The sequence below is a fragment of the Piliocolobus tephrosceles genome, chromosome 9 (assembly GCF_002776525.5).
Source record: "Piliocolobus tephrosceles isolate RC106 chromosome 9, ASM277652v3, whole genome shotgun sequence".
Lineage (NCBI taxonomy): Eukaryota > Metazoa > Chordata > Mammalia > Primates > Cercopithecidae > Piliocolobus > Piliocolobus tephrosceles.
In genome coordinates, this window is record NC_045442.1 from 84,947,852 (window position 1) to 84,971,131 (window position 23,280).

A 23,280-nucleotide genomic window follows, 5' to 3' on the forward strand; every position below is an offset into this window, starting at 1 on the left:
GAGATAGAGACACAAAAAACCCTCCAAAAAATCAATGAATCCAGGAGGTGGTTTTATGAAAAGATCAACAAAATTGACAGACCGCTAGCAAGACTAATAAAGAAGAAAAGAGAGAAGAAGCAAATAGATGCAATAAAAAATGATAAAGGGGATATCACCACCGACCCCACAGAAATACAAACTACCATCAGAGAATACTATAAACATCTCTATGTAAATAAACTAGAAAACCTAGAATAAATGGATAAATTCCTGGACACTTACACTACCCCAAGACTAAACCAGGAAGAAGTTGAATCCCTGAATAGACCAATAGCAGGCTCTGAAATTGAGGCAATAATTAATAGCCTACCAACCAAAAAAAGTCCACGACCAGATGGATTCACAGCCGAATTCTACTGGAGGTACAAGGAGGATCTGCTACCATTCCTTCTGAAACTATTCCAATCAATAGAAAAAGAGGGAATCCTCCCTAACTCATTTTATGAGGCCAACATCATCCTGATACCAAAGCCTGGCAGAGACACAACAAAAAAAGAGAATTTTAGACCAATATCCCTGATGAACATTGATGCAAAAATCCTCAATAAAAGACTGGCAAACCGAATCCAGCAGCACATCAAAAAGCTTATCCACCATAATCAAGTAGGCTTCATCCCTGGGATGCAAGGCTGGTTCAACATACACAAATCAATAAACATAATCCAGCATATAAACAGAACCAAAGACAAAAATCACATGATTATCTCAATAGATGCAGAAAAGGCCTTTGACAAAATTCAACAGCCTTCATGCTAAAAGCTCCCAATAAATTCAGTATTGATGGAACGTATCTCAAAATAATAAGAGCTATTTATGACAAACCCACAGCTAATATCATACTGAATGGGCAAAAACTGGAAGCATTCCCTTTGAAAACTGGCACAAGACAGGGATGCCCTCTCTCACCACTCCTATTCAGCATAGTGTTGGAAGTTCTAGCTAGGGCAATCAGGCAAGAGAAAGGAATAAAGAGTATTCAGTTAAGAATTAAATTCAGTTAAGAAATAAAGAGTATTCAGCACTAGCTTTGGAGGGCTAATGTCAGACTTGAATTGAATTGAATTGAATTGAATTGAATTGAACTGTTGGACACCCAGCTGGTATTGGAGAATCAGAGAGGGCAAGACAGGTGTCCGAGGATGTCTGTCCTCACTCTAGGTCCAAGGCATGGCGGGCAGGGCCTGTCTCATTCCCATCTGGGCTAGCAGCCAGGACAGGGTTTGGGAGAGAGCTAGTGCTCCATGCTGAGTGGCGACACAGGGTTGCCCAGGGAAGGTCACTGGGAAGCTTGGGCTCATGCCCACAGCATCTTGCTCCTCTGGTCAAGTTTTTTTTTTTTTTTTTTTTTTGAGGTGGAGTCTCGCTCTGTCGCCCAGGCTGGAGTGCAGTGGCCTGATCTCGGCTCACTGCAAGCTCCGCCTCCCGGGTTCACGCCATTCTCCTGCCTCAGCCTCCCAAGTAGCTGGGACTACAGGCGCCCGCCACCTCGCCCGGCTAGTTTTTTGTATTTTTTAGTAGAGACGGGGTTTCACCGTGGTAGCCAGGATGGTCTCGATCTCCAGACCTCGTGATCCGCCCGTCTCGGCCTCCCAAAGTACTGGGATTACAGGCTTGAGCCACCGCGCCCGGCCTCTGGTCAAGTTTTTCGAAGTTCAGTCTCCTCTGACATTCCAAGGGCATTATGAAAGATCCCAACTGATAATGTGAGGCATGCATTGTAAAGGGCCCTGGGTGAGGGGCACTTTGGGCCCGGCCTCCGGTGTGGCTGGCTGAGGTACGTGGGCACTTCATTCAGGCCACCAGGTGCTCTACTGGACACGCTACGGGGTCTGGTGTGAGGCTGGCTCAGCCCAGAGGAAGAGGCATCTTTGTCATTTGTAGAAAGTTACTGTCTATACTTTGGTTCCTTAACCTGCACAAGAGTTGCTTGAAGAATCAGTCCCAAGTAAAACGTATTAATGCAGTGCTCTGGGACTCAAAGAAAGGAGGGCAATGGCCAAGCTGGCATCATAGGGACAGACATCTGGCCTCCTTCTCTTCCTTGCAGTGGGTGAGTGAGTCTATCTTGGGAGTCCTCAGGGTGCCTGACTGGCCACCCTCTGTTCGAGACGGCCCTGCCTTCCAGTTCTGCACTCACGCAGTCTCAGAACCAGCCCTGATGTGGCCAGGAGCATGCTGTGCCCGGTGGCAGATCTACCATTAGTACAGGTGTTACAGTCCTTGTTTTAGCAGTTACCATTTGCTGAGCATCTACCACGCCCCAGGCCCCAATATCTTGATTCACACACATGGCCACCCAAAGATGTCTTGTTAATTCTTGTTTTAAGAGAAAAGTGAGACTCAGAGCCAGTGTGTGCAAGGTCACTGGCTAGCAGATGGCTAAGCCTGCTGGGTTGAGTAACACCAGGTGGCCCCTGTCTGTTTCCATAGCAAGGATGTGGGCACAGATGTCCACCATATGGTACTTGCATGATGGAGTTGACTGCCTGTTCTGTTGGCTTTGGCTCTACCCTACCACCTCGAGGCCCCAAACCACTCCATAGGTCCAGAAGTCTGCTTTCAAGGCATTTGATTCCGTCTGATGACTCCTGTTAGCAAATTTAAAGCATATTAACTTTTTGAAAGTTATTGAGTCATGCCCTTGACAATATAGTCAAAGTATATTAAAGCAATAGGATTTCATCACAAAATGGATGTAAACCTTTTCCCATTCCCCAGGTGGCCCCTTGGAGTCATCAAATTTGGTGCAGATAGGACATGGGGCCACAGTGACATATCTTGCAGTAAGGGGAGCAAAGCTTGCCTTCCCATCCACCAACCTGGGGAGTCCGAGCTGAGAGAGGCCACCACCCTCAAGATGCAGTGGTGGCCATGGCTGTGACTAAGGGAGGAACACAGTGCACACCCCTGATCCATGTGTCTGCTCCTTGGAGTTTATCTTGCAGGGAAAGGTGTACTCACAGCATTACGTGTAACAGTAAAAATCTAGAGATACCTGGAATGGGCTCTGTTGTGCTACCCAGATGGCCCAGGACTAGCTCCCAGCAGCTAACACCCAGCCCTTTCAGCCTTTGCCTCCACTGGGAATTTCTCAGAGACATACTCCCTTACTAGGGCCAGCCACCACCACTGGCTGGTCATTTTGGGGGTATAGAGGCCTGGCCTTCTTGCCCCAACTTAGGACAGCCTGGAAAGCCCAGCTGACCCTCAGAGTTAAGTATGGAGTCCACTGAGGCTGCTGGTGTGCCTGCATTGCAGTCTGATTTCACCTTTTGCTCACTCCTGCTTCCTACCCTCTCCATGGGTGTCAATCACAAAGTCATCTAGATATTCTCCTGTTTTCTTCTAGAAACTTCGTATTTTGTATATTTGTATTTAGGTCTACCATCCATTTTTAGTTGATTTTTGTAAAAGGTGTAAGGCTTATCCTTTCTCCATTGAATTACCTTGACTTCTTATCAAAGGTCAGTCAGTTACATTTGTGTGGGTCTATTCTTGTTTCTCTATTTGATTCCATTCTTTCATGTGTCTATCCTTTTGCTCATATCACTCTGTTTTGTTTACTGTAATTTTAGTGTAAGTCTTGAATTTAGGCTGTGTGATTCCTTCATTTTTGTGTTGGTTATTCTAGATTTTTTGCCTTTCCATATAAATTTTAGAATCAGTGTGCCAATGCTTGCTAGGATTTTGATTGAGAATTCACTGAATCTATATAGATCAATTTGGGAATAATTGACATTTAAATAATATGGAGTCTTCCAATCCACAAACACAGAATAGCTCTCTATTTCAATCTCTGATTTTTTTTCCATCAATGTTTTGTGGTTTTCTGCAATAGATCCTATGCCTGTTTTGTTAGTTTTATAAGTAAATATTTCATTCTTTTGGTGCTATTTTAAATGACAGATTGAAAAAAATTGATTTCAAGTTTCAATTGTTCATTGCTTGTGTATGGAAAAGCACAAAATAGCTTGCTAGGAGTTTGATTGGGATTGTACTGAGTCTATATACCAAGTTAGAAAGAAGTTAATTTTTTTTTTTTTTTTTTTTTTTTTTGATGGAGTCTTGCTCTGTCACTAGGCTGGAGTGCAGTGGCGCAATCTCAGCTCACTGCAACCTCCGCCTCCCAGGTTCAAGTAATTCTCCTGCCTCAGCCTCCTGAGCAGCTGGGACTACAGGTGCCTGCCACCACACTCAGCTAATTTTTATATTTTTAATAGAGATGGGGTTTCACTATGTTGGCCAGGATGGTCTCGATCTCTTGACCTTGTGATCCACCTGCCTCGGCCTCCCAAAATATTAGGATTACAGGCGTGAGCCACCGTGCCAGCCCAAAAGTGACATCTTAACAATATTGAATCTTCCAATCCATGAAGGTGGAACGTCTCTCCATTTATTTCGATTTTCTTAGATTTCATTAATCAGAGTTTTATACTTTTCTGCATAGAGATCATGTACATATTTTGTTAGATTTATAGGTATTTCATTTTTATGCTATTGTAAATGGTATCATGCTTTTATTTTCAAATTCCAGCTGTTCATTGTTGGTATAAAAAAGGCATTGATTTTGGATATTAACCTTATATCCTGCGACTTGCTATAATCACTTACAAGTTGTAAAACTTTTTTTTTCCATCAATTTTGTGGAATTTTCTGCATAGACAATCCTGCCTTCTGTGAAAAAAGGCAATTTTATTTCTTCCTGCATTCTGTATATATATGGTTTCCTTCTCTTGTCTTACTGCATTTGCTAGGACTTCCAGTACAATGTTGAATAAGAGTGGTGAAAGGGGACATCTTGCCTTGTTCTAAACATAGAGGGAGAACATCTGGTTTCTCACAATTAAGTATAAATTTTGCTGTACGGTTTTTGTGGATGTTCTTTATCAAGTTGAGGAAGTTCCCTCTATTTCTAGTTTGCTGAAAGTTTTTATCATGAATGAGTGTTAGATTTTGTCAAATGTTTTTTCTGCATCAATTCATATGATCGTATGATTTTTCCTCTTTAGCCTGTTGATGTGGTGGGTTATCACATTGTTTATCACATATTAACTACCACATGATAGTTTTTTGAGTGTTCAATCAGTCTTCCATATCTGGAATAAACTCCACTTGGTTGTGGTATATAATTCTTTTTATACATTATTGGATTCAATTTGCCAATATTTCACTAAGGACTTTTACATCTATATTCATAAAAGATACTGATGTAGCTTTTCTTTCTTGTCTTTATCTGGTTTGGGTGTTAGGGTGCTGTTAGCCTGACAGAATGAGTTAGAAAGTGTTCCCTCCACTTTTATATTCTGGAAGATACTGTGGAGAATTTATCTAATTTCTTCCTTAAGTGTTTGGTAGAATACACCAGTCAAACCTCTTGAGAACTAGTGCTTACTTTGTTGGAAAATTGTTATTTATTTAACTTCTTTAATAGTTACAAGCCAATTAAAATGATATATTTCTCCTTGGGATATCAATTATACTTCTTAAAAAATATTTTCTTGTTACTCTAGATTTTGCAATATATATTTACAGCTAATCTGAGTCCACTCTTAAATAACACTACTGCTTAAAAAATAGTACAGGTTCCTTTTATCAGTATTGCCAGTTCCTCCCTCCTGTTCCTTATAATATTACTGACATTCACTTTGGTTATCTACCTGTTATAATCACCCAACACATTGTTGCTATTGTTACTTGGACAAACAGTTACCTATTAGATCAATTAAGAATGAGAAAAATGAAGACTTTGTTTTACTTTCATTTATTCCTTCTCTGATGCTCTTTCTTTATGTAGATCTGAGTTTCTCACCCATCATTTTCTTTCTCTCTTTTAACTTTTCTTGAAGGACAAGCAATGAATACCCTTGGCTTTTGTTTGTCTGGGAAAGTATTTAGTCTCACCTTTTTTTTACAATGAAAATTATTTTTCTATTTCAATAGTTTTGGGGTACAGGTGGTTTCGGTTACATGGATGAATTCTATAGCGATGAATTCTGAGATTTTAGTGCACCTGTCACTCGAGCAGTGTACATTGTACCCAATATGTACTCTTTTGTCCCTCAGACTCCTCCCAACCTTCCCCATGAAGCCTCAGAGTCCATTATATAATTCTTATGCCTTTGCGTCCTCATAACTTAGCTCTCACTTACAAGTGAGAACATATGATATTTGCTTTTCCATTCCTGAGTTACTTCACTTAGAATAATGGCCTCCAGCTCCATCCAAGTTGCTGCAAAAGACATTATTTCATTCCTTTCTATTAACCTTCACTTTTGAAGGAAAATTTCAGTGGGTATGCAATCCTATATTGGTGGGGAGTTTTATTGCAACTTTTAATACACGAACTATTCAACATATTTTTATTTCAACAGTTGAAATATTTCACTTCACTCTCTCCTTGCTTGCGTGGCTTCTGTTGTGAAGTCTAATGTAATTCCTAGCCTTGTTCCTCTAAAGGAAAGGTGGTCCCCATACCCCTAGCTTCTTTCAAGATTTTCTCTTTTGTTTTCTGCATTTTGAATGTGATATGCCTAAAATGTATACATTTTTTGTTTTTATCCTACTTAGGTTGGTGGTTTGTTGTCTGTCACTGCCTAGAGTTGGCCAACTCCAGGTTTAGAGGGCACACAGTCCTTCACAAGACCAGCCTCACTTCTGACACCAATTGCAAATTGGGGGGTGTTCCCAAAACCACCCTGGCTAGGAACTATGCTGTCTTTAATATTTGCTGTGTCTCCAGATGCCAGAGCTAAATCATTGATTTTAAGTTTGCTCAGCTTTTTCCTTGTTGTAAGAATGAGAGTGAAAATGTCTAAGTTTTCACATGTCAAAGATGAAACCAGAAGCCAGAGTCTTTCCATTTTCATTACTGCTGCACAATGCTGACTATTCTTTTCCTTCATCTACCCCTGGAAGATCCTGAGTCACCTGCCAGAGGCCCGTGACCCACATGGAACACATCAGTGGACAGTTCCCTCAGGCCTTTCCATTGGATGATATGAGCATGAGCTCCAGAAGGTAAGGGTTTTTGCCAATTGTGTTGCCTGCTGTATTCTAGTGCCTAGAGCAGTGCCTGGCACAACTCATGTTTGCTGGGTGACTGCATAAATTATCAACCCTTAGGAAACTTTTGAGATCATTTCCCAGGCCTGTCCACCTTTAATGGCCCCAGTCAGCTCTTGTTTCTGCAGATAGTCTACCTTCTTCTGAGACTCCCAGGTCTGAGGTTTGCACTGACTGCATGCTAGAGAAGTAAAAGTGGGAGAAAGCTTCAAATACAGGGTCCCTGTGTCCAGTCTCCATCATACGACTTGGTTTTCAAAAAATTCCCAAAGGAAACAATTCTCAGCCAGAGATTAACAGTGGCATCTGATTGTTTGTCTGGAAGGGAGTTACCTCTTATTCAGGGTTTACCCTGTGCCTTTCCTTGAACTCTCTGCTTTTAATTAGACATGTAATCCTTATTACAGTATTGTGAGATATGGCCTATTGTGGTCTCACTTTTACAACGAGGAACTGAAGCAGAGAGATTATATCACTTGAGTAAGGGCACAGAGTAAGCAGATGGTAGAACCTGGATCCACACCCTGGCCTGGCTTTCTCTAGACTGTTTTTACATTTTGTGGGAAAATGATGCCAGCAGCAGGGAGGGAGGGCTGGCTTTCCCTGTGGACTTTCCACAAGAAAATCTCTGTTTATATCCATCTGCAGAAGGAGATGGGCACATTAATAGGGACAGGGTCATTCCACAGGGCTAAGAGGAGGAGGGAGCAGAGGACTGGCATGGGAGGAGGGAGAGCCTTTCCCAACTCAACACTGGGCCAAGCTGGCTGCAGGATGCCCTGACTCCTGGAAGTCTCCAGGGCAGGTGTCAGAGTTGACACCATGGGAATCTATGCCCTATGTTCTCCCTCATCTTCTTCCTGGCCACCAGGATGCTGCTTCCTCCCATGCTTGTTTCTATGGTAACTGATAGGAGGCGTTACCTGCCAGCCAGCTCACCTGTTGAGAGAAGCCAGTTTGCACCAGTAGCTCAGTAGTATCATGGGTAGCTGAATGGGTACATTCAGATTTGTGTGGCGGATTTGATGGCAGCAGCCAAAAGCTGCCATCAGTGTCCCTAAAAGCAGAGGTTCTGCTATGAATGAGCACTAAAGGTGGGTCAGCTCAGATCTGGGTTAAGTCCTGTCTGCCACTAACTAGCTGTGAGCCTTTGGCAAGTCAGTAAACTTCAGATCTTCCACTTCCTGATCTAGCCAACAGGGAAAAGTTCTCTGCCCTCACAGAGCTGGGCCATAGGACAGGATAAGCTGCTGGGTGCAGGGGGTGGTGAGCCTGCACTGTGGTTTGCCCATTTCACAACCATTCCTAGAGTCAAATCATTTCTCCCAGATATGCAGAAACAGAAAACATTGTAGGAAACTGGGTCTCTAAGAAGAGCCGCTGACTCAGCCCTTATTTGGTTCTGTGGCTGGGGGTGGGTGAGCCTGGGCTTCCGCTTGGCTCCCTGGAGGGCAGTGTGGCTGGCAGAGCATCTGTCTAGACACTCTCTGAGGCTCTGCCCAGCCTATTCCTTGGAATAGACTCTCCTTTGCTTCTCAGGGCTGACAGTTCTGAGCCCAGGAAAGCAAGAGGGCTGAATCATGTCCCCCCACCTCAGTGCATGCTGAAGCCTAACCCCCACTGCCCCATACAGAAAGTGGCTGTATTTGGAGATAGGGCCTTTAAAGATCAAAGTTAAAATGAGTGATTAAGTTAAAATGAGGCCATTGGGGTGGGCCCTAGTCCAATATGACTGGAGTTCTTATAAGCAGAGGAGATAAGGACACAGACACTGACTGTGTGAAAACAGAGGGAGAAGGTGATATTTACAAGCCAAGGAGAGAGGAGAAAGAAGCTTGCTGACACATTGATCTTAGACTTCCAGCCTCCAAAATGGGGAGAAATACATGTGTGTTTTGAAAGCCCCGTGGCCCGAGGTACTTTGTCATGGCAGCCCAAGCAGACTCATGTACCTGCCCTCCCTCTTCCTCAGTGTGAACAAGGGAATTCCAGCACCCATGGGAGGCTCTTGGAGGCAGGACTCCTTCTGGGTCCATCATGAATGAAGCACTTCACCTTGTTTCTGGGCCTCTCTGTCTCTTGTTGCCCCCACCCCCACTTCCGCACTGGGCCTGGTGTTTCCCTGGATCCCAACTCCCTGTCTCCGCGGGCATGACTAGTTTCATACTCCTCCAAGGTTGGCAAGAGAAAAATGCCTAGGGTTTAGGTCATAACTTGCAGCACAGCTTTGGGTGCCCCGTAACTTGTCCCAGTCCCTTGGCCAGCTCTAAGTTCAGCCACGGCTGTGGTGAAACATCCCCTCTTGGGTGAGCCCACTGATGGCTTCCCACTCCAGGCTCTCAGGCCTGGGCTTTCTCTGAAGCCACAGGGACCTTGGAGCCCTGGACAAACAAATGCAGTCCAGAAGGGCTGGGTGTCCACATCCCTGGGGTGGCCCTCAGCCAAGGGAGAAAGGGGGCTGGGTAAGCCCTACCCTCTCACCTTCCAGGCTCATGGCAGGTGAGTCTGCACTCTTCCCAGAGTCCCTGTGGAAGTGAGTCTTGGGACAGCAGCAACCTTCATTATGCCCCTCACACTGGCCTCCCCTCTTTCCTGGTGTCATGCTTTGCCCCATCAGTCCTGCTTCCTGGCATCACCTCCCAAATAAACCACCTGCACCCAAGCCCTTGTCTTAGGCTCTGCTATTGGACAACATAAACTTAAACCACTTCCTGGCTGGGGAAGCAGGATGGAAGGACTGCACTTTTGAACTTCAGTTTTCTCCTCTGTAAAATGGAAACATTAATATCTTGCAAGCTGTCTACAGGAATTAAATGACATCACCCTTGTGGATATTGAAGAGAGTTGTAAACTATGCAAGGTGATCTCAATGCTGTTATTTATTATTATTTTTAGTCTGGTGGTAGCATCAGGTCCTTACTCTATCTCTTTTTATTAAAGAAAGAAGAAGGAAAATCTCTATCTTCAGACTCATTTCTCAGGGGTCCTGTGCTGTCAGGTGCAGGTGAGCATCCTGGAGAGGCATGGGGGCTAAGGGGTTAATAACACGGCTGCTCCCTCTTCCTCTGCCCTGCACAGCTTCAGTATTTCTCCAGTGGCTGTTGATAAAGGCATGTTAGCTACGGGGACACTGCATAAAGGAGACATTCAGGGTGTCTGGGTATTTCCAGCCCAGCCCTGCATCCATGCTGTCTGTGTGCCTGTGTCCCATGCTTGGTGCTTGTGCAAGAAGACTGGGGTGAGCAGGATGGAGCCCTTAGAGCTTGTGGCATGGCCCTGGTCCTCTTCCAGGAATGTCTGCTTGAGTCTGCCCATTGGGTTGCTCCTGCCCAGGCTCCAAGAGCCAACAGGGATTCTCCCTGCTCTGGGACCCTGCCTTGAACCCCTGGGTTGCATCAGGATCCTCCTGTTTCTGGCTGCTTCTTATATCCCCTGCACCACAGCCCTGCCCTTTTGCGGACCAAGATCTCCTAGAAAGAAGGGGCTATATCTCTACACGTGTTATGTGTGTCCAAGCTTTAGAGCCATGACTGCTGGCAAACAGTATCAGCTCAAGACCCATTGCTGTAGTCATCACTGGTAGGACAGTGGGAGACCAGCGAGGAGTTCTCACTTGAAGTAACCACAAAGAGGCCACGAAGTGGGCAGGCAAAGCCCAGACGTTGACTGGCATGCAAAACCCAGAGTGCTGGGAGGGAAGTCAGAAGGGACAGGACAAAGGGTCCAGGAAGCAGAGCCACTTGTAGAATCAGGATATGAAAGTAAAAGGTAACAAGTTGGAATAGTACACTGGGGTGGGCAGAAGACATATCAGGGAGGGCTGGAGTCTGAGAGGCTTCCTCGTGATAGCCAGGACTTCAGCTTTATTCTGAGAGCTCCAGTGTGAAGGGCCAGAGTGGGTTGTTGGGATAATCAGAAAAGCTGCCTGCATACACATTGCTGCTATCCTATCCCTGCCAGGCCAGTCTCTGAGAAGCTGATCTCCCCAGAAGCCAACCAGCCTTTAGATAAACGCCACTGAGAGTTTACTGTCCTGGGCATCCACAGTTCTGAAGCTGCAGATGGAGATAGGCTCCAACTATTGTGTTGAGGTGGGGGACACGGGGTAGAAAGGATCCTTGAATTATTGCTTGTGTGAGGCCATGCAATAGGTGTCATTCGTCACTCACAGAGCTGTTGTCCAGAGACAGCTGACAGGGGACACAGGTATACAGATGGATGGATGGATGGTGAATGAATGAGTGGCGGATGAATAGCAAATGGATGAATGGTGAATGAGTGGGTGGATGGGTGGGTGAATGGGTAGATTTTTAGGTAGATGGATGGATAGTAGATGGGTGGCTAGATGGATGGATGGTAAAGAGATGGGTAGATGAATGACTGGTGGATGTATAAATGGATGGATGAATGGGTAAATGGATGGATAGATGGGTAGATGGATAGATAAATGGTGGATGGGTGGGTGAATGGATGGATGGCAAATGGGTGAATAGATGGATAGATAGATGGATAGATGGATGGTGGATGAGTAGATGGGTGGATGGATGAATGGTGGATGAATGGGTGAATGGATGGTGCTGGGGTCAGTGAGACGGGATGAAAAGAAGAGAGAACCTGCTGGAAAGGTCAATAAGAAAAGGTACAAAGTATCCTCACTTCACCTATCCCTTCACCTACATTCCCCTCCCAACAAGATGTCTCCATCCTCCTCACTGCCAAAGCCAGTAGGCTGGCCTCAACTTACCTTCTTTCTCCCCCTTTTCCACATGCTGCCAGCCACTTGTGCAATCCATCTTCTTAGACTCTGTTATGTTTCTACCACCACTCTTTTGGCCTATATTCTCATAAGCTTTCCTTGGACTGCTTAAGTAGTCTCCTGACTAGTTACTCTCCCTGCTCTGGTCTCTTCTCCCTCTGCCCATCCACTACCCCTCCTAGAGCCATTCCCTTAGAATCTTAGAATGGCTTCCAATCTTCCATTGTTTTCCCCTAATAGAAACTGCAGAATAAGGTCTTGTAGCTGCTTCGTAATGCAACTTGGTTAGGCTGAATTACACTTCCCAGGATTCCCTTTTGTGTATCTTTCTTATAAGTCTGTGCCACAGGGAGATTCTTGGGGGGATTTGGGAGACACACATTGCTGCCTCACTTCATCATTGTGGACTCACCTCATCAGTGTGAAGCAGCAGCTGGGCCTGCCATTGTTCCACCTTCCCATGAAGCCTTGGGCAACTTCTTCAACTCCCGGACGAGGGGTGTGTGTGTGTGTGTGTGTGTGTGTTTAGCTTAATGATGAAGGGCCCTGGCTTCTGCAGGATTACCTTGTACCACCAAAACTAATCATCCCATTACCCAGCTAGAAACCACAGACACCTGAGTGTACTGTCCAGTACTGACAGTACTCCCCTGCCCAGTACTGTCAAGTGTTGTCCATTTTTCTTCCCAGTATCTCTTGAACCTCCTTTTCCCTCTATATTCTTACTTACTCAAGCCCTCAGGAAGGTCACCTGACCACCATCAGTCCCACTTTCATGCTATTTATTCATTCTATGAATAATATTTATTCACAAACAACTATTAAACATATATTATGTGCCAGTCATAATCCTAGGCGCTGTGCAAAAGAGCTCTAACTTTAACCTTCCCCTTCCCTTCCTAATTCTAGTGGTGCTTAAATAATGAGCAAAGGGATAGTGGCAATAATGCCTGCAAGATCATGCCTATATCCTAATAAGAAAGGGGGTATGGGAAACTTGAAATAAAAAAGTAAAAGGCAGGACTGCCAGCTATGGCTAAATGATGAAGCCAGCAAATTCTCTCCCCAAAACACAACTATAAAGCTTGAAAAAACTGATAAAAACGACCATTTCTGTACTCTGGAAATTGACCAAAGACATGCAACAATCAGAAAAGCTCTTATGCTTGAAAAACTGCTAAACTTTGAGTAAGAACAGAACAAGTCTGCTTTGCACTGTTGTACTGTTTGTTAGGGCAATTCCTATCCCACTTTTCTAAGCTCAGTCCTCACAGAGGTTCTGTCAGAGTGGGGCATTGTCATAGGGAGTAGCAATTTTGCTGATGTAGTCCAAAGTTGCTTATTCAATTATGATTGTCAGTAGAACTGACAATATTGGCAGCTAGTGAATGGGGAGGACCAATGCTCAATTAGTCTGAGGTTGCAGTCAAAGTTGGGGCAAATATATTCCTGGCTTGGACTGTATGCATGTGCAGTGGAGACCAAAGATGGCTCAAAGTATCCACACATTCTTGCCAACTCTAAGGACAAGGGCATGTGCAGAGGTGACATGAAAGGTCCAACAAAAAGTAAAAGCCAAGGCAGTCTGGAAAACAACCTAAAATTCCATTAAGCTGAATGGAATTTCACTATGCAGTAACCTGAATCTATAGGAATAAATGAAAAACATGTGGGTTAATAAGAAGTTCTGATAAATGTATTTTTCCTTTTAACATCTTTTAAAGACATAGTATATATAAAGTTATAATAGCATATTTTCGGGCTTATCATATATAAATAAGTGTTATAAATGTTATATATGAACTTTGAGAATATTTCCCTACCCATGCACAGATCTGTTGGCAGAAAATAGAGGGTTTACTGGCTTATGGTTTGTATATGACATCTGTCTCATCATTGGCTGATTACTAAATTACACAGAAACAACAGTGACCCTTAGGAAGGCAGGTTTAAAGGTACAAGCAAGAATAAAGGCAAATATAACAGATATTAGTTGCTGTGTTCTGTGAGGGAGACAAATTTCACAGATTTAGGCCAGGCAAGTTATTAAATAAATGAACAATTTAACAACAACATTAATCATGTGAGAAAATCAGAATTCAGGGTTCTTAAAATATGTTATCTAAAATGCCCAATTTCTAACAACCAAAAAAACAAAAGAGAAGTACAAAGGAAAAGTGTGACTCATATGTAAAAAAAAAAAAAAAGTCAGTTGAAACTAACTCTTTGAGTATTGTCAGATTTTGGATTTAGCAGAGACTTTGAAATAGCTACTGTAAATATGTTTTTAAAAAACTTAAAGAAACATGATTAAAGAATCACGGGGACATAGGACAATAATAAATCAATACATAGAGAATTTCAATGAGATAGAAAATGTTTAAAACCAAACGGAAATTATTGAATTGAACATTCAATAACTAAAATAAAAAATTGCTGAAGGAGCTCATCAGAAGACTTGAGGAAGGAGAAGAAAGAACAGGTGAATGTAAAGACAGAGCTATAGAAATTAGCGAACTTGAAGAACACAAAACAATTTAAAAAATTGGAGCACAAAGAAAATACTTTCAGAGATCTGTAAAGCAACATAAAGCCTGCCAACATATGTGTAATGCAAATCCCAGACAGAAGGAGACAAAGAAGAAAAAGACAGGAAAACGATTTGAAAAAGATAATTACTGACAACTTCCTAAATTTGATGAAAACCATTATTTTCATGTATAATTATCTCAAAGAATCCAAAGTAGGATAAATACAAAGAGATCTACACCTCAGCACATTAGGACAAACTCTTGAAAGTCAAAGAGAAAATCTTGAAGCAGCAAAATAAAAATGTCTTGTTGCATGAAAGGGAGTACTGACACAATTAACAGTTGCCTTCTCATCTGAAACAGTGAAGGCCAGAAGTAGGAGGACATATTCAAAGTGCTGAAAGAAAAATACAAACTGTTAACTAAAAATTCTATATCAAAAAATACATCCTTCAAAATGAAGGCAAAATAAAGATATTTCCAGAAAAACAAAGACAGCGTTCCTTGCTAGTTGATCTATGTTATAAGACATTGAAGGAAATTTTTTAAGCTAAGAGGAGTTTTACTATGCAGTAACTTGAATCTATAGGAATAAATGAAAAACATGTGGGTTAATCTGACGGTCCCATAAATTTATTTTTCCTTTTAACATCTTTTAAAGACATAGTATGTATAAAGCCATAGTTATAACAGTGTATTTTTGGGCTTATCATATATAAATGTTATAAATGTTAAGCCCAAAACAATAATAGCACAAAGGAAAATGGATAAAATGGAGCTGTCTTGGAGCAAAACTTTCTACATTTTACTGGAATTATTAATCTGAAGTAGATTAAGGTAAAATGCATATTGTAATCTCTATAGCAAACACTAAGATGACACAAAAATACAGTAAAAAATAGAAAAATTAAAATGGTATACTAGAAAATATCTATCTCACACAAAAGATGGTAAAAGAAAAACAGGAACAAAAAAGAGAAGACATATAGAAAACATTATAAAATGGCAAATGTAAATTCAAACATATCAATAATTATATTAAATGTGAATGATCTGAATATCTCAATCAAAATACAAAGACCATCTCCATAAAATGGCAAGATCCATTTGTATGTTGTCTAACATTATAGATTCAAAGACACAATCTGGTTAAAAGAAAAAGAATAGAAAAATACATGCCACACAACAGTAATCATAAGACACCTGGAACTGGTCATGTTAATATATGGTAAAATAGACATTAAGAAAAGAAACATTCTGGGCCAGGTGTGGTGGCTCATGCCTGTAATCCCAGCACTTTGGGAGGCTGAGGCAGGTGAATCACCTGAGGTCAGGAGTTGGAGACCAGCCTCAACAACATGGAGAAACCCTGTCTCTACTAAAAATACAAAATTAGCTGAGTGTGGTGGCACATGCCTATAGTTCCAGCTACACGGGAGGCTGAAGCAGGAGAATCACTTGAAACTGGGAGGCAGAGGTTGCGGGGAGCCGAGATCATGACATTGCACTCCAGCCTGGCAACAAGAGCAAAACTCTGTCTCAATAAATAAATAAATAAATAAAAAGAAAAAGAAAAAGAAACATTCTGAAAAAGAGGAACATTTAACAATGAAAAACAGTAACGGTATTAGGAAGTTATAACAATTATAAATGTATGGAGATAACATGAGAGCTCCAAAATGCATGAAGCAAAAACAGACAGTATTGAAGGAGAAACAAAGGACTAATTACAGTTGGAGATTTCCAGATCCCAATCTCAATAATTGATAGAGCAACTAGACTGAATATCAGCAACTATATAGAAGTCTTGAACAACAGTATCAACTAATTTGACCCAATCAACATACATAGGGCACTCCTCACAATGACTACAGAATATACATTATTTTCAACTACATTTAGAATATTCTCTGGGAGAGACCTAAGGTAGGCCATAAAACAAGTCCTGATCAATTTAAAAATTTAAATCATACAAAGTACATTATCTATCTTGGAATTAAATCAGAAATAACAACAGAAAGAAATTTTGGAAACCCTCAAATATTTGGAATTTGAACAACACACTACTAAATCACCCACATGTCACACAGGAAATCAGAAGGGAAGTTGGAACATATTTTGAATGGAATGAAAATGAAAAACAATATGCCAATATTTATGGTATACAGCGAAATCACTATAAGGAAATCTATAGCTTTAAACACCTATATCAGAATATAAAGGCTCAAATCAATAAGCTAAGCTTTCACGTCAAGAAACTAGAAAAATTAGAAAGTAAATCTAAATCAAGCAGAAAAAGAAATAATAAAGAGAAATAAAATGAAATAAAAAATCAATGAACTAGAAAACAGTAAAACATTAGAGAAAATCCATGAAACCAAAAGTTAGCTTGTTGAAAAGATTAATAAAATGGAAAAGCTTTTATCTGGACTGACCAAGAATAAAAAATCAGTAATGAAAAGGGGGACATAATATCAACTCATCTGAAATTAAAAAGACTTATCAAAGAATACTATGAACAACTTTATGCCAACAAAGACAGAAATAATCATATATATACATGCATGTGCACCTACCTCCCGCTAGAGACATATAAATAGATATAACACCAATGCTTCACAACAACTTTCAGAAAATGAGGGAGAACACTTTCCAACTCATTCTATGAGGCCAGTATTACCTTGATATTAAAGCTAGACAAAGACCTCCTACAAAAAGAAAACTACAATGCTAATATCCCTCATTAACACATATAAAAATGCTCAAGAAAATATTGGCAAAGTAAATTCTGCAAGATATAAAAAGGATTACACACCATAACTCAATGGGATTTATCCCAGGAATGCAACATTAGTTTGACACCTGAAAAAATCAATTAATGTTGTACATCTATTATACATCCATATATTTTACTAATACAAATAGAATAAAGGACAAAACCCATATAAGCATCTAATGGATGCAGAAAAGCATCTGGCAAAATCCAATAGCCATTCATGATTTAAAAAAAACAACAACTCTCAACAAACTAGGAGTAGAAGGGAAATTAGTTAATGTGTTAAAGGGTATCTGTGACAAACCCAGAGACCAATATCATATGTAACCATGAAAATACTGAATGCTTTCTCCTTAAAATAAGGACAAAGGCAGAGATAGCCACTTTCTCCACTTCTAGTCAACAATATACTGTATTATTCCATCCAGTACAATAGACAATGAGAGAAAAAGGGGAAAAAGAGGGTCAGGAGAGGGAAGGCGAGAAAGAGAGACAGAGATAAATTTAAAGCCAGATTGGAAAGGAAGAAGGAAATCTCTCTTTATCTGCAGAGGATATGATACTGTATTTGGAAAATTATCACAAGAACTAATTTAAAAAACTGCTAGAACTAAAAAGTTTTTCAAAGTCTCAGGATACAAGATGGACATAGCAAAAACCAATTGTATACCTACACCACACATCAGCAACAAAAACTCCATAAATGAAATTAAGATAACAACACCATTCACAATAGTATCAAAAAGAATAAACTATTTAGAAATAAATTTAACAATGATGTGAAGACATGCATAAAACACTTCTGAGAGAAGATAAAGAAGATATAAATAATTAGAAGTACATTTCTTTCTTCATGAAGTTAAAGAATCAATATTGCAGGATGGCAATTATCTTCCAATGAATCTACAAATTCAATGTGATTCCTATCAAAGTCTCAGAAACCTTTTATGGGGTGGAGAAATTGGCATGCTAATTTGAAATTTTATATAAAAACACAAAGGGCCCAGAATAGGCAACATAATTTTGTAAAAGGATAAAGTTACAGACTACCTATTTTTACATTTTCTCCAAAGTTACAGTAATCAAGATAGTATGGTATAGGCACAAAGATAGGCTACAGGTCAATAGAATATAATTGAGAATCCAGAAGTAAACCCCAATATTTGTGGCTAGTTGATAGTTCAAAAAGGAGGTTGGGCAATTCAGTGGGGAAAGGAAAATCTTGTAACAAATGGTGTTGGGACAATTGACTATCCATAAGCAAAACTGCAGCAGCAATAACAACAACAACTAAAACCCTTCGAACAAACAAGCAACAGAACAACCCTTTGACTTTACCTCATACTATATACAAAAATTAACTCAAAATGGATCTTAGCTCTAAATGTAGATGCTAAAACTATACAACTTCTAGAAACAAACACAGAAGAAAGTGTTTGTGATGTTAGGTTAGGCGGACTCTTAGATATCATATCAAAAGCATGATTCATAAAAGAAAAGATAGAAAAACTGAACTTCAACAAAATTAAGATATTTTGCGCTTTAAAATTTAAGTACACCATTAAGAAAATTAAAAGTCAAGCCACAGACTAGGAGAAAATATAGGCAAATTATATATCTGATAATAGATTTGTATCTAGAACATGTAAACATTCTTACAACTCTAATAAGACAGACAACCTGATTTAAAAATGGGCAAAAAATTTAAATAGGCATGTTACCAAAGAAGACATACAAACAGGCTGGGTGTGGTGGTTTATACTTGTAATCCCAACACTTTGGGAGGCCGAGGGGGATGGATCACCTGAGGTCAGGAGATTGAGACCAGCCTGGCCAACATGGTAAAACCCCAACTCTACTAAAAATACCGTAACTAGCTGTGCATGGTGGTGGGCGCCTGTAATCCCAGCTACTCATGAGGCTGAGGCAGGAGAATTGCTTGAACCCGGAGGCAGAGGTTGCAGTGAGCCAAGATCACGCCATTGCACTCCACTCTGGGCGACAAGAACAAAACTCAGTATCAGAAAAAAAAAAAAAAAAAAAAAAAAGAAATAAAAAGACATACAAATGGCTAATAAGCACAGGAAAGTACATTCAACATCATTAATGGTTAAGCAAATGCAAATCAAATCCCCAATAAAATGCCACTTTACACCCACTAGGATGACTGTAATAAAACAATAGCAAGTGTTGGTGAGGATGTGGAAACATTGGGACCCTTATGTGTGAGGTAGGATTGTAAGATGATGGGAATGTAAAATGGTACAGATATTTCAGAAAACATTTTGACAGTTTCTTAAAAATTAAACATAAACCTACCATATGACCCAGGAAGAGAAATGAAAGCATGAGTTCACAGAAACACATGCATGGGAGTGCTAATAGCAGCATCATTCATAATAAACCCAATCCAAAAACAACCCAAAAGTCCATCAATGGGTGAGTGGAGAAACAAAATGTGTACCCTACAAGGGAGTATTACTCAGCCACAAAGGAACACACTGATCACTGATTCACACGAGAACATGAATGACCCTCAAAACCTTATGGTACATGAAAGAAGCCCAATGCAACACACTACATAGCTTATGCTTCCATTTATAGAAAATGCCCAGGACAGGCACATTTATGAAGACAAAAAGCAGATCAATGGTTTCCTTGGGCTGGGGTTGGGAGGGAGGATTAGTTGCAGATGGGCTTGAGGGAATTTCTTGAGGTGCTGGAAATGCCCTAAAACTGGATTGTGATGATGGTTTTACAACTCTATGAATGTAGTTAAAATAATTTAGCTGTGAACCTCGAATGGGTGAATTTTATTGCATGTAACTTACATATCAATAAGGCTGTTAAAATACATAGAATATGATAATAACCAATGCTATGAAGAAAAAAACTGGGAAAGGAGTATGGGAAGGCAGGGTGGGGTTTCAATTAGTGTGGTCATTAAAACCTCCAGGTCCCCAGGACGTGGTGGGACTGCTCTTCCTGGGCCCCTAGCAGGTGATTGGGGCAGTGATTAGCGTGGGAGAGTTGTGAGCAGAGTGTGATGTGTGTGCCTTCCAGACTGAGGATTTAACTGCTGACGTGAGACCATTCATGAGCTCACTATTTCTCGGGCCTCTGGTCCGGCAGCATCAGCGTGGGTCTTTGAGTCACTATGATTGACAGGGCAGGATCCACACCTCAACTCACCCAGGTGACCTGTGACCCGGTGGTTGTGTAACTCATCCCATTCAGACTCACCCAGGTGGTCAGAGAAAGCCTTAATAAAAGCTTTGGGTAAAAATCTGAAGGAGGTGAGTCTGTAGGCCAGGCGGCTGTCCTGGGGAACAATGGTCCAGAGAGTGGGCAGAGCATGCAAACACCAGAGCAGCAGGGAGGCTGGCACTGCTGGTGTAGAGCAGGGGCAGCGGGGTGGGGGAGTGTGGGGCGCTTGGCAGGAGATCCTTCAATGGGCAAGGCGGGTGCCAGGGGAGGGCAGGCAGCCCACAGAGGTGCGATAAGTGGCCTGGACATCCGTGTGGATGTGTTGAGCAACATGGATGCCCATAGTTGTGACAGTGCTGACTGGATTTAGGTTCAAAGAGTCTTGCTCGGTGCAGTATGGAGAGATGGAAGGGCCAAGGGTGGGAAGAAGAAGAGCAATGGGGAGGATCCTTTGCAAAGATCCAGGTGACAGCTGACCTCTCACCACGCCGCCATGTGATTATTCCTATTGATTATTCCTATAAACATTCTCATCAGATCAGTCCTGTGCTTATAACCATCAATAGCTCCCTATGGCTCACAAGAACAAGTCCAAGTTTCTCAATACAGCATCCACCTGCCGTTCCTCCTTTATTAACCCATTCCAACCACTTCAGTGCCCCTTTCTCTGAGTCTCCTATTCTCCCAGAACACAGTCATGCCCCCCTACCTGGGTTCTCACAGTCCCCTTACATCCCTGCCAGCGGTGGGGGAGAGAGTATTCTCTGGGAAAGGCCAAGGTGAGGACAGCCACAGAGTCAGGGAGGCATGGGAGAGGGTCGAAGGAACCTCCCTACCAGGCTGCTCCCAGCCTTGGTCCTGACGTTAGCATGCAGGTCAGGGATTTGGGGACTTGCAGGAGTCGTTGGATTCAGGGGACTTGCAGGAGTGGTTGCCTTCTCCTTCTCTTCGGACACTCTGGCTGGGTATGGGCAGAGGCCACTGTCTTTCTCTCCACTGTGATCCTGAGGCACAGTGGCTCCTTGGGGTGGGGAGTGCCAGGAGGGTCAGACAGGGAGAAGCCAGCAGTCCTGGGAGACAACCAGGCAGACCAGTGGTCTGAAGCTTGGGAGCTGAAGAGAAAAGAGGCTGCAGCTGGTCCTGCTGGCAGGAGAGTTTCCTAGGAGGAACTGAGGCCCACAGTGTGCCTGCTCACTGCTGGGTGAGACCTTTAGCATAGAACTCACCAAGTGAGAGGTCAAGAGGCTCACCACGGCTCCTGCTGGAGGGAAAGTGCTGGTAGGTTCTCGATGTGGCAAGATTGTGGACAAAGTGAAGAAATGAAGCATAGCAGTACAATTTAATCCGTAAGAACCTTTCATTTGCCCTCAATCCCTGAAAATGTCAGTTAAAAGCAAACTTAAGTTTCTCCATAATCTCCATTAGCTGAGAAAGACAGAGGGAAGAAGGGAGGAAGGGAGGGAGGGAGGGAGGCGGGAGACAGAGAGAGAGAGAGAGAGAGAGAAAGAAAGAGAGAGAGAGAGAGAGAGACTGGGAGGTGGCAGGTGGAGGGAAGAAAGAGAAACACACAGAGGTGCTAACTGAGAGATCAAGGATGGGGAGGAGAAGCCCCCTCCCCCTGTGCTGGAGACTTTTTTTTTTTTTTTTTTTTTCTGGAGCCTATCATGAAATGGCATTGCCAGTCCATTTTTACAGAGTTGTCAAAGAGTTCGAGGTTAGGTAATCATTTACAAATTAATCCAGTGTCAAAAGGAATGAATGTGGATGAACCTTGGAAAAATTATACTAAGTGAAAGAAGCCAGACACAAGGCTTCATAAAAGGATACATATTGCATGAGTCCATTTACATAACAAATCCAGAATTGGAAAATCCATGGAGGCAGAACACAGATCAGTGTTTGCCTGGGGTGGAGAAGAGGGAGCAACCTCTTAATAGGTACAAGGTGATGGAAAAATTTTGGAATTAAATGGAGCTGGTGGTTGCACAATATTGTGAGTGTATGAATTGCCACTGACTTTTACACTTCAAAATGGTTAATTTCATGTTATGTACATTTCATCTTGATAAAGACATTAATTCAATCAAATTCATTAAGTTCAGGTATGTCATGCAATATGTCCTCTGTCCCTTTCTCAAAGGATTTGTACCTATGCTATGAATCCAGGGAAGAATTTATTTCATCATAGAAATCTGATGGTTGGAACCTCCTACAAAAGCAAGTGACTGTTCCTTCCAAGTCATGTAATGCAATAAACCCAGCACAGGGAAAATAATAACTGGAGATATTAGGTATTAGGCTTGAACAGAGTTAAAGGCTAATCTCAGCTGCTCCCCCACCCCCTATTTTCTCCTGTGGAAAGTGAGATCTAGGGAAGTTGACAGTGTGAGAAGTGTCTGCAGCACGAGGCCAGCCCAGGGGTCCTGGCTTCTAGCCCACTCCGTTCTTCAGGAACACAGAGCTTTACTCCTCACCCCATGAATATCTACTCAGACCACAGCAAAGGGGCTCTGTGGAATCTGAGCCTACCCTGGGCTTGGTCCGCTGGATCCTGAACCTGGTAGCACATTATATTACATCACCTGGGACTTTAAAAATATGCTGATATGTTGGATTCATCCAAGACCAATTAAACCTGCATCTCTGGAGGGGGAGCCTGGGGATTTTTAAACGCACCTTGGGTGATTTTAATGTGGAGGTTGAGGTCCATGACTGCATTTTACCCACTAGCTTCTAGAATTTCCAATCTTTACCAGTCCTGGAGGGGCTCAGGCAACATCTCATACCTGAGCCCATCAGGTCATGCATGTGATCTGACTAGCAACTGCCAACCATCACCTACACAGCCCATGTAGCCAGCACCTGCACAACCCACCCAATCATCACCTGCATAGTCCACCCAGCCA

The 23,280-nt window shown here is 42.1% G+C and overlaps 1 protein-coding gene across 3 annotated transcripts in view; it reads right to left on the reverse strand.

The window, feature by feature from the left end:
* The window catches only part of ARHGAP22 (Rho GTPase activating protein 22), a 210,581-nt gene that overhangs the window by 182,481 nt on the left and 4,820 nt on the right, over positions 1-23,280 (reverse strand). The window lies entirely within an intron of this gene.